Raw genomic sequence first — 12,498 nt, forward strand, 5'->3', positions numbered from 1 at the left:
CAAAACTTTACCCAGCTGGTGCTAACAAAGCTTAGACCCCAAAATACTAAGGAGGTTTTTAACAGTCATAGCACGAAAAACAACCAGTCTGCCTCAGATGTATAATTTGGTTTCCCCGGTGAGTAAAAAGCCTTGGAGGCGAGTGCATACGCAGCAGTCATGTTTGTTAAGATACATGGCTGGAGCCAGCCTTTCTTCTCAAGCACCGGAAAAACCAGTAAATCACCAGCAAAGAAAATAAATATATACTTATTACATTCTGCACACTGCATATATTCACCTCCTTAACATATTGCACAGGCACAGTGCAAATGTGCAGCACTGCACATGAGCAAAAACATGCCATGAAAATGACAGCAGGGAGGGGTAACTGCAGACCTGGAATATAATGGTGCGGTGGAGCGGAGGAGAAATAATCATACCTAGTGGTGGGAGAAAGGGGGGGATGGGAGGAGCAAAAGGAAGATGAGTCTGTGCCCTGTAGCAGGGAAATGGAGCTCCACTGCTCTGCTGCTGGATGCCTGATTCCCCAATAACACTGCACAAGGGCTCCCTTCAGCAAGGGCAACAGTAGGCAGTGTCTGTGCTCTAGAAATATATTAAACTGACGCTTCACAGCCACAGGAGACACATACAAATGCTGCAATACTGGACTATGAGTTTTATACTGTAGCAAGCACTGAGGTGCTAATTACAAAAAAACACAAAAAAACATGCTCAGTAAAATCTAAGCAAATTATCAGGCCGATTTCAGCAGTAACAGTGATATTCCAGCTGGCTTCCGTCCTTCACACAGTTCTGATTAGAGCTCAGATCAACCAGCAGTTCCCTCTGTGGCCTTTAGGTGTCTCTCTTTCACTTCGCATCACTGATGCTGCCTCTCTCACTGAGCGGGGCTCCTATACTCCTGAACTCCCATCTACACATAATATATACACCATCATTTGAAAATGGCAGCTTTTTGAAAATTCACCTTGATTATCAGACATTAAAAGTGACTTCTCCAGAGCTGAGTGTCTGGCTAGGGGGATGGCTGCAGACAGCAGAACAATGCAGCAGGCTTGGTATTAATGCCTGGCTGTGGTGTGCAGGGAGGAGAGAGGGGCCAGCCCTTTGTTCTCTCCTACAGCCAATTATTTTTTACGTGTGCCTCTTTTCACAACAACAAGAGAGAATTTAATTTTAATGCACTCTCTGGAAAGAAGGGGAGAAAAAAAAACATCTACAGTATTCTTAAACAGAGATGGGGACTAGCGTCAGCAGTTAAGTATATATGCACACATCTCTGTATGAGGCAGAGATGGATGACAGGGGCAACAAGAATGACATCAACCCAAACACACACAGCAGCATGAACCTTCTCATGCAATATGCTAAAACACATAGAGTCTTATTCTCACACCCATACCAAAACATAGCTGTACGCAGCCCCACCCTTATGAAACAAAGACCAAAATAATAATAAAAAGAGACACCAGAAAAAAAAAGCCACCATTATTTCATTATACAGCATAATGGTGCAGCTGGGGGTACGCATTAACATGTGCATACCCAGGACATGATGATAAGAAAGCACACTAAAATATCAAGGATTCCTGATCAAATGGCATGAAAAATAAAAACCTGGGATCGCTGTTGGTAGGTATGTGGCCAAATATTTTTCTAATTGGAAGGGCACTTTATCTTGCTGTCAGAGAGGCAGTAAAAAGCAGTGCTGTTCCCAGAAGGAGAGGAGCACAGCTTGCTGGCCTTTTATTAGTGCTGGAGCTCTGATATATGCCTCTGCTCTAGGCTTTCATCAGGAACCTGCGCCTAAACACATAAACAGACACGCACGTACACACGAAGCACCGTTACAAACTAGCCACAGCGAAAAACCAACACAACCGCTGTTAAACAATTCAGCTGCTGTATTTCTAAGCATACGATCAGCATACACTCAACAGAAAAATTACTGCCAAAAAGTTTTCTACAACAAACTGATGATGCCAACAGTACTGGAGGCATTTGCAGGTTTACAGGTTAAACAGTGATAACACATCAATTGGAAAAAAAACAAAACAACAACAACACAAGAATGAATTCAAATCTAGAAAAAAACAGAGCAGTGTACAGAGCAAATAAACGCCTCAGTATAACCTGGCAGTGTCAAATGTTTAAGTCACTAGAGAATAAAAAAAGCACAAATACAGCAAACACACACTAATGCTACAGCACAAGATCTTATGTATTCATGCAAAGCTAATTTTTTTTCACACAGAGGCACTCCAAACTCCAGACTCATACGGTCAGACACACAGACACAGAACAGTCAGATGTATCACAAAAGCACACACACCACACACACACACACACACACACACACACACACACACACACACACACACACACACACACACACACACACACACACACACACACACACACACACACACACACACACACACACACACACTGACAACACACAGGCTAATTAAATTTCAGTCCCATTGCCGGCAGACAACTAAACTGCTTGTGTGTGGGACCTACTCTACAGCACAGCCCAAACCAATTCTCCGCGAGAGATGGGTAAATTATAAGGGCAGACATTCTGCTCCGTTTATGGTTCTCACTCTCTTCTTCTCTCAATCAAATGTTTTATTTAGCCAATTCATTGGTCCTAAAAGTCATGTTCTTAGGAGGCAAGCTGCATGATGACAGCAGCTGCCGGACAGACAACACCACTTCAGCCACAAATCATTCCCCAATTTTATTTTACACCTGCGCGAGAAGTCAGCCGAGCAAACTCCAATTAACCACCAAAATAGCCATACGCTAGAAGGGTTTCACTCCACCACATCCATGATTTCATATTTACTGTATTTTTGAATAAGCCAGCAAAATTGGTGTATATAGGAAGAAGAACTGAGAACAAGTCGCAGCTAACCACACTGAATGTGTTTCCTACAGGGTGTCCCTAAAGTCTGGACACATGGAACCACAGATTAAATTTGGCTTTGTCGAAAGAGAAAGAGTTGAACTGGTACCTCTCAGTGGACATGAAAGACGGACATATCAAAAGATAGCAGATGAATTTAATCTTTCGACAAAGCCATATTTAATCTACAAAGGCTAAAAAATATAGTTAATGAGATTTCCTATGCATCCAGACATTAGGGACATCCTGTAGTTTGGGCAAAAGTCAGGCAGGCCACGGGGTAAACATAGAAAAGTGTGATCCTAGAATGGGAATTATGAATTTTCAGAGTAAACTGATATGTCACGGAGTATGCTCTAACCCCCAAAAAAGCACTTTCTGATTTTGGGTGAGTGATATCTATCTAAGCACTTGGCAGGATTGTACCTGCTCATTTAAGCGGCCATGTTGGACACCTCTGGATGTAGTGGCAGGTTCTTAGCTTCACTCTGGAGTAAGAAGAAAAAAAGCAGAACAATCAGTAATATTTCCAGTGTCTTGCTTTCCCAACATCCCTTCATTTTTCAGATTTTATTTACTTACACAAGGCATTCGTTTTTTACTGCCATTTGCAGCGTACTGGCTGTGTACGAGACAAATCAATTTTAACCGAAGAAGTCAGTGGTCATTTTAGTTAATGGGCAAATGTGGTATGAACACACAAAGGCAAAGGCAGTGATTGTATTTACTAATGAGAAACACCTTAGTGGATGCATCTACTGTAAATATGCTGACTAACAAGGATATGTGTGCAAATGCATTGCACCGGCTGACCTCCTCGATCTCTGTATATTGTATCACTGAGGCATCTCTTTCTGCCCTCCAACCCCCACCCTCCTCTGCTCTTCTCTCCTCTGGTGTCTGGAAGCAGTAATCTGTTCCTGAGCTAGCGCTGCTGGGATTAGGCAGCGACTGGAGATAGGATATATGCGTCATTAAAGCGGAGGACACAGTGTTGCCAGGATGAGACAAAGTCAACAAAGGTGACACGGAACAGAGGAGACGAATACCAGAAACCCACATGCGCCCTCAAACACACAAACACCAATAAATTCACATGTGCATGAATAAAATAAAAACAGAACCTCCGCTGTATGCCTGAACAGCACACACGTCTGCCTGCGCCGGCACACACAAACACACATAAAACCGTCTTTTCTCTCACATACAATTTCCTAAACCTCCAGTGAATAAGAATAATGTAGCGTTGCTGTAATGGATGTCTGAGAGAGAGGCAATGCATTAAACCTAAGGCACTAATGCGAAGAAACGTATATACACTGTAGACAGATAGCACTGGTAATAACTCTGACTGCTTGTGAAGCCAAGTTGGTGCTGTTGCTTGTCCACAATGCTGCCAATGCACCTTTCTTTCCTTATGTAATTTAGCGATTAATTCATTGTTGTTTTTAATTATTAACCACAACAACCATAACATTAGTCTAGAAACCTACAAACTGGCTGATAAATAGCAATTATATGCTAACAAATATACATTTATAAATATTTCGCTTCAGTACCTGATTTATGCTCAGACCATACAACACAGATAATACAAAGTCATGGCATAGAAAATTGCATTTGTGATTAGGACGCAGCAAACTGTTTTAAAAACATTTGAATGCCAGAATGAGATTTTTGACTTGCTTTAATTACATATCCTTACATTACTTCTTAAGTATTATTCTAGAAGGATATCAGTCTCTGTGTAAGTTGCTGTCCTATCCTGATGTTGCTCTGTCTTTACAGCAGTTGGTCCACCAGATCCTTACATCTGTGTTCCATCCAGCTGTTTTGCCTGCTGCTGCCCTCTGTGAAGAGTATGTCTATGCCATTACTGCTTCACCCATGACAACCATAACAGACAGATGGGTGTATGCATGAAGAGTGGGACCAGGGTTCATCCCTATGTCTGGAAATCAATGGAAATTTGGTCATTGTGCATTCTAACACAGCAGATTCTCATTCAAGTCAAAGTCTATGCCAAATTTTCCCTGTTAGTAGTAGTTCTGAGAGGCCAGGCTTCCTAAATGGCAATACGTGCTCATCCAGGTCAATGGAGAAGTTGCCAAAAGAGGATGGACAACTAGTAGACATACATACGCATGCATAAAGCCAAATGTGTACACTATATTGGAAAGTATGTGCTCCAAGCATTACACTTCAATGTGACTGTCAAACATCTCATTCAAAACCAAAAGCATTAAAATGGAATTGCTCTCATCTTTTCCTTTACAGCAGAACATTCAGCTGACACCAAAGGCAGGCACTTGACAAACTGACTTATTCGAAAGGTGGTTTTCTATTTTAAAAAAATCCACATTCAAATAACAAAAAGCCCTTATTGTTGCTGATGTTATTGTTATTCTGTTAATAGCAGAGATTGCTGGCTGCATGCTTCCACACCTACAATATTACAATGGCTGAAGTATCTGGACCCACTAATAAGAAGGTGGTGCCCTCCAAGTACATATATGGTGTATTTTGCACATATTTGGGAAAGTGCTGTAAATTGCTTTTCCATTTGGCAGCAACAAGTGTGAAAAACTTGAAACATGTGTGTCAACTACAGTTTCCTACTAGATTTATTGTATTTTGAATGTGTGAATAAATGGATTACTGTGACATTTAGAGCTAAACCACTAATAGGAGAAAAAAATCTTAACAATCAGCAGACTACAAACTTACAGACTACAATTCTTCCTTCCAACACTTTCAAGTATTCAGGCACAGAGCCCACAGTTGGTTGAAACTTTGTAATTAGCAGTCCACCTACAGAGAAAATCAAACTTCTGTCCTCTGCTCTTTCCTCCTTCATTTTGACTCGACTGCCACCTTGATTGCAGGAACTTCTACAAGGCAAAGGTTGGGCCGAGGCAGATTTGTACAGCTGACCTAGAATCACTTTGTGATAGCTTTCATAGACTGAGTAGGTCTTGTTGCTGAGCTTGTGTTCTTAGCGTCCATTATGTGTGAAGTTCATCATTTTTAGCTTTAATATTTATGTTTTAGGAAAAAAGAATGTCAGGCCAAACCAAAACTAAGCCATTTACCCTCTAATTTAATTTCATGTTAGATTTGTGGCTCACATTCTCCTTTCTATTTTGGTTATCTAAAATCCACTTTAGACAGTGATTTTAGTTTGTTCTTGTCATTCCCCCACCCCCCAACAATAACAACACTATTCTTTGCTAGCTCCTGAAAAACTATCAGTGAAAGGACTGGCCAAGGACTTCTGCTAAAAACTGAAATCATGTCTCTGTGGTGCTGGCCAAGTATACTAACTCCACTTCATGTGGAGACTTCATTTAAAAAGCCCCGTTTAGCTCAGTTAAAGAAAATTCTAAATCAAAACCCAACAGTGTTTCTGCTTTATTCCAGGCATTCTCCATCGCAAAACCTGACCTATATTACACAATGTATTTCGACCGACGGACTTCAGTCAGAGATGTTGCTGTGTTAGCCTCATGCAGAGATGAGGAGCAGTCTACAGTCACTCCACACCTTCAGATTTCTTTAAAAAGAAATACTTTTAAATGTTTCTGTTCAGCCACAACCAATGCTTTTAGGTAATCAGATATTTCACAGAGAAAGGCTACACACGAAGCTTGTCAAAGACGCAGCAGTACTTTCCAAGACCTGTCTAATGTCTTTGATGTATAAAGTCTGTTTCCCTTTATTTAATAGAGAAATATGAACATAAATTTCTGTATGTGTGCTTTCCTTGCCTTATAGACAAGAATCCTAGATCAGATATGGCCTTCAGTAATGACCAGTGGAAAACATAGTAACTATAGTGTTAAATGTTCCTCAAAAATGATGTTTTCACCACACGGTCAATATTCAGTTACATTATATGCAGACAATAGCTCAAGTTTGAGCTTCTAATGTATTAGCATACATGAGGGTTACAGATTTAACCACCAGTTTACACCAGGCACAGCATTATTAATCCTTGTGCTTTTCTTAGACAACAGATTGCACTGCAGAAGGCATACTGAACATCAACTCAAGTTGGACACCACAACAGACAGTATACAATCCACCACAGTACCTAGATGTGATTACAGAGGTGCTGTATGATCATGCTGCTGCCTCAACTCTTACACAACATAGATTTTCAGTAGTTGCTAAGTCATATGAAAATACTGGATCTAGAAGACATCAGCAAAACTGTGTCTTCATTTATAATGACTTGAAATCTAAGCTGCTGAGATGTTTAACATCTTCATGCAAGTTCTTTGCTAACAACCATGACATCAGATCATAAGGAAGACTGCGTTCAAAAGTTCTTCCTACCAACTGATCTGGTTCCAGTACAATGCACCTTACTACTGTCATGAGCTGCAACACAGCTTGAAGCTGGATGCACTCATTCATCTGTTTGACTATTCCTCAGTCCCTCTTTCTAATAATCAACGGCTATTTTAAAAAGTGTGGCTATGTGAGTAATGTTTTGCATGAATAATGAATATTACGATTCCGATCTTGTGCATCTGTGGTTTGTTCTCAAACCTAATGATGTATCCTGAATTTAAACAAGCTTAACTGAGTGATTTGAAAAAAGAATCACAATTGAGGAACATGCCTTTTCTATTATTGGACAGAAAAAATATTTCTCATCCAAAGTGTCTGAGGATCCTGAAAATACTGTTAGAGCAGCAGTATGCATTTTTAAAAGATCTTCAGGGTTTTTCAAACATCCTGGGGTGATAATTTTTTGCACAAACTAATGATTACCTCTGTGACTCAAATGTATGGTAATACATAAGAAGCCCACACTGGGGCAAGGCAAATACTTACATTATGTAAAGCCAGAATTCATGATCATTAGAACCTTGATTATAGCATGTAAGAAAAACTACACAGCAATGAAGCAGCTACAGCATGCAATGAGAGAGAGATTTACAAAATGTATAGATTAATAGGCTTAAAGGACTGAATATATAAGAGTGGCTGCATAATCTTGGTTCAGACACCTTTTTCTGAGTGACTGCTCTTTTAGTATGCAGGTATGTGTACAGTCTGTGAAGCTGTGCGTATGCGAATGTAAATATGGAAGTGTGTTGGTCAGAATGTATAAAGTACTGAACTCACTTGAGCTCTTCACTCCTGCTCACTTTCCATCAATGCTCCCATCGTTGCCTGATGACCCAATTACTTTAGCTGAGGAAGACATAACAGAGAAATAAAAGATTACACTGTACCACAGCCTGTTAAAATCCAAATAATGTGCATAAAACCTGAGTACAAGTCTGACATTTGACATGCCTCCTCCGTGAGGTTGCACAGTGGATTGGTGGTTTCGCCTTGCAGCGAGAAGATCCCCAGTTCGCATCCCAGCCTTCCTTTTGCTTCCTTTGCCTGGAGTTTGCATGTTCTCTCTGTGTAGCGTGGGTTTTCTCCAGGTAGTCCGGCTTCCTCCCACTGTCCAAAACATGCTGAGGTTAATAGGTAGCTCTAAATTGTCCGTAGCTGTGAATGCAAGTGTGATTGTTTGTCTCTATGTGTAGCCCTGTGATAGACTGGTGGCCTGCCCAGGGTGTCTCTTTCCTTCACCCTAAGTCTGCTGGGATAGGCTCCAGCCCCTCCATGATAGATATCGGATGGATGGATTACCCTACTTTCCTGCAACTCTGGACAATAAAAACACTTAAGTTGGTTTGATTGGTCAAGAAGGAATTTTAGCCTGGCAGTAACACTGTAATAGATAACATGCTCAGCTTAAACAAGTATGAGGTTGGGTGTGTTGGAAGCTTTCAGGAGATCTTAAAGGGGAACTTCGTTTTTTTTCAACCCGGGGTCTGTTTTCATATGTCATTTCATACATGTGAGTGATGGAGAAATGAATTTTCAACATAGCTCCAGTATTTAGCCAGGTAGGCAGCTTAGCAGCTCAGCTAGCAGCTCAGCTAGCAGCTCAGCTAGCGAAAAGTATGGGGCAAGAGGCCCAACCGGTTTTGGCGCCAGCTATCGCGCGATTTCGGAACGAGATTTGCTTTCTAGCATCCTGAGCTTTGGATACAGACCACAACAAAGAGCGATCGCCAGGTAATGTGGAGGTTTTCGTTCACTTCTCATCTCTAGTATGTTGTGGGACACTCGTTGAGACTATCCGAGCCGGTCAGTGTGGGAAGAAAAGCACATTAGGGCGGACTTTGACGCGGGGGGGCCTCTTGTCCCATACTTTTCGCTAGCTGAGCTGCTAGCTGAGCTGCTAAGCTGCCTGCCTGGCTAAATACTGGAGCTATGTTGAAAATTAATTTCTCCATCACTCACAAGTATGAAATGACATATGAAAACAGACCCCAGGTTGAAAAAAACCAAAGTTCCCCTTTAACTGTTGATCAGAAAACATACTTTAGATAAATACAAGCATCTTATAAACTAACAAAATTATAAAGAACCTTTTTTTAAACAGGTTATTAGAGAAAATGGATGTGAACGTATTAGAGCTGAAATCTTCAAATTCCTTCACAATTATGATAATCTGTCAGTCCTGTGAAAAGAAACTGAACTGTCCAGTGATGCACCTTTAGTCTAGTACAGGTCGCCTTAGTATTGGTCAATGACACTGAAGTACACATAATCCACGGCTGGGTGATCTACTGAAACACAAGACAAGGTTCCACAGAGCAGAACAACACTGCACATATTGTTGAGCCATAAAAAATATGTGCATTTCCAACCTACATCCACACTTTAAATTATGTGCATCTTATGTATGGTCTATGTATTTGCATAATTATTAAACAAAAGTTAAAAAAAATTACAGGAACCACAAGAAAACATTGTCCTTACGTGCCACTCATGGCCAAAAATACCACAGCACATCTTCAATCTTTAATGGACAGGAATTAAGTCCAGAAACGATTTACAGTCTACTACTCCCAGAGTGTTTTAATGAGAGGCAGTTTGGTAAAAGTGAGTGAAAATGGTGAGGGATCATTATAGTCAACCAACGATGTCTCAAAGTATTAGGGTGACAGAGGAACTAAGCAGAGAGTGGGGAAGACAGCACTGTCAATGTTCCAGTCAACAATGTGTGACTAAGATGACACCTCAGGCTGTGACTCAACACCACAAACAGAATCTGCCCAGAGGCTTAGCAACAGGTGACACAGTCACCAGCAATCAACACAGTCAGTGATTCAGATTGGTCTGTGCTTTTCTCCAGGGAAAGTGTCAAGCAGCAGTTTTTTTTCCTCTAAACACGTCAAAAGCCACAGTCATCGATCATTAGAATCCTGGGTGTTTTTTGTCTTTCAATTTGTCGAAGCGCCTGTTTGCCATATTGAACATGTTGGTCTGTTTACTCCACTGTTACATCTCCGCCTCCATGTCTGTGATGTACAGTGTTACACTTCTGCAGAACATTTGTGTACTTAAATGCATCACAGATCAGTAATGCTGTGTATACATTTTGGATTACTAATGAGTCATTCCTGAAAGCTGGAGTGTGGGACCTTTACATAAATATTGTTATATTCAAGTCCTTCTAGTCCTAGTTCACCCTGTGCTAATTAAACTTGTCATCAGATCATTTTCTCTGCATTTCAAAATATCCCATAGTGTTAAATCTGGTGCCTGTGATGACGTTCCTGTGTTGCTGCACTTTACATCAGTGAGCAATGACTGGTTTGTCTGACCTGAAGAGGCAAGCAACTACAGTGACCAAGACAGAACAGTCTAAAGCAACACGGAGCACAGGTGTGATCAAAAAGCTCAGATACTGATTTCATTTTCTCCCTTGGGAGATGTTACAGAAGAAATGACATGATGACTTTTTGGGACTAATTCACGTTGTACAACAAAATGAAGGTTGAAGAAAACAACAAGTCTGCATTTGACATACATTGTGCGGTCTTGTACAGGTTTAAGATACACGAGTTTGAGGGCTCATTGTGAAACCTGCTGTTTAATCTCTCGGTGGTAGCCACAGATCCACTTCTCATCACCAGTGATGATCCTCAAAAAGAGGATTGGATCATCTTAGATGATGTGAAGGTTCTTCTCAGCTCCATTTTGCATCCCATGGAAAAATCGCAAGCGCGCACCTGATACATGTCAGACAAATGTTGGATAACCTGTGCCCTGCTGTTGATAGTACAGAGTCACTTGACTTTTGAAAGTTAGTGCTCGCACGTGTGATACACTCTGTGCATGTGCACCACAAACGGTCATATGACTTTTTGATCACACCATGTATGGTGAAAAATTTATGAAGCATCCAAGAAAAGTTGCTGACGCTCAAGAAAAAAACAAACCCGACGTTCAGGATAATAGGCTAATTGAGCAATTCTGAGTCATACAGGCTACGGGGAAACAAAAGCTCACAATACAGAGTTAGCAGAGAATACACACTTTGCTTGCATTTTACTTATCACCTCTCAAATGGCATTAGATCGCACTAACAAAAATGCATTCAATCAATATGAAGAAACACTGGGATGGAGACATTTCAAATGTGCTCCACAAAATGCTGTTCTGTTCAAAATGCACTGATGGGGATGGCTGCATGAAGCATGATTGGTTTAAGTCTGAGGCCTGCTGGAAAAACCTGGGATTAGCAGCAGCACTATACCTGGCTCTGGAGCTCCTGGGCCTGTGGAGTCAGGCTCTGAAGCTGCTTCTGATTTTCCTGCATACGACTGTTCCTCTTGAGATCCAATCAGCCCTCTGCAGGTCAGCCAGTGACTGAGAGATCCTTGCTTCAGGATGTCCAGCTACTGAACCACAAAGGAGGCAGGGCGCCGAGAAGAGGAGAAAAATCAATCCAGTACACAGAGACTACCCTCTCTGCGCAGCCAACCTGCTCACGCTGTAGCTGAGGCTAAAATGCACCATGGTTCCCCATCGTCCTAAGCAGATACTCTGAAATAAAGGCAGGCAGAGTCCTGTCCATCACAGGCCTAATATCTGCCTTTATCTGCTAATTCTCTCTCATCAGGACAGCAGCAGAAGAAGCTGAATTTTCTCCAAACCAAATTCAATACCTTTCAAAACAAATGTTTCAAAATACACCTTGAAATAACAAACAATACACATTGATGGCTAGCATTGATTCTTTATTCTAAGAAAGGAGCAGCTGATTAGTTACCGTCGACTTAAACATTAAAAATAGAGCAAACTAAAAGTAATTGCTTAAAAAAGTCAGGAAGATTTACAGGCAACAATTTTACAGTTCATGTTAGATAAAATAATTACAAATAAATAGCAGGTAAAATCTTAGTGATACCATCAGAACACATTCTCAATGTATAGAAAATTTACACTAAACCTGATGAGCTAAAACTTATCTCAACACAATTACTCATGAAAGACAACACAGTCTGAGTGTAACAGTCTGTATGATAGTTAATACAGTCAAAGTTAAATTTTAATGATTTACAGAAAAATGCTGGGAATCCCAAAGTAATGCTACTATAGAACACACAGCTATGTAGCTATGATGTCTAGCAAATGTTGAGATAAACGGTACATGGACAAAATGGAAACAGTCGCCTGCCCAGTAAGAGTGCCAACGCTATTAAACAGGCCAC

At 40.9% G+C, this 12,498-nt stretch overlaps 1 long non-coding RNA gene across 33 annotated transcripts in view; it reads right to left on the reverse strand.

Moving 5' to 3' along the window:
* The window catches only part of LOC110957374 (uncharacterized), a 112,409-nt gene that overhangs the window by 46,584 nt on the left and 53,327 nt on the right, over nt 1–12,498 (reverse strand). For 24 of the 33 annotated variants that reach the window (XR_002596097.2, XR_007938105.1, XR_007938082.1 and 21 more), the window contains 4 exons: nt 11,541–11,682; nt 8,217–8,383; nt 8,054–8,122; nt 3,344–3,405 (listed from right to left, as the gene is read on the reverse strand). This is a non-coding gene — a long non-coding RNA (uncharacterized LOC110957374). Of the gene's footprint in view, nt 1–3,343; nt 3,406–8,053; nt 8,123–8,216; nt 8,384–11,540; nt 11,686–12,498 lie in introns of all 33 variants that reach the window. The other 9 variants (XR_007938121.1, XR_007938119.1, XR_002596102.2 and 6 more) reach the window with 4 other exon arrangements.

Source organism: Acanthochromis polyacanthus, chromosome 2 (assembly GCF_021347895.1).
Source record: "Acanthochromis polyacanthus isolate Apoly-LR-REF ecotype Palm Island chromosome 2, KAUST_Apoly_ChrSc, whole genome shotgun sequence".
NCBI lineage: Eukaryota > Metazoa > Chordata > Actinopteri > Pomacentridae > Acanthochromis > Acanthochromis polyacanthus.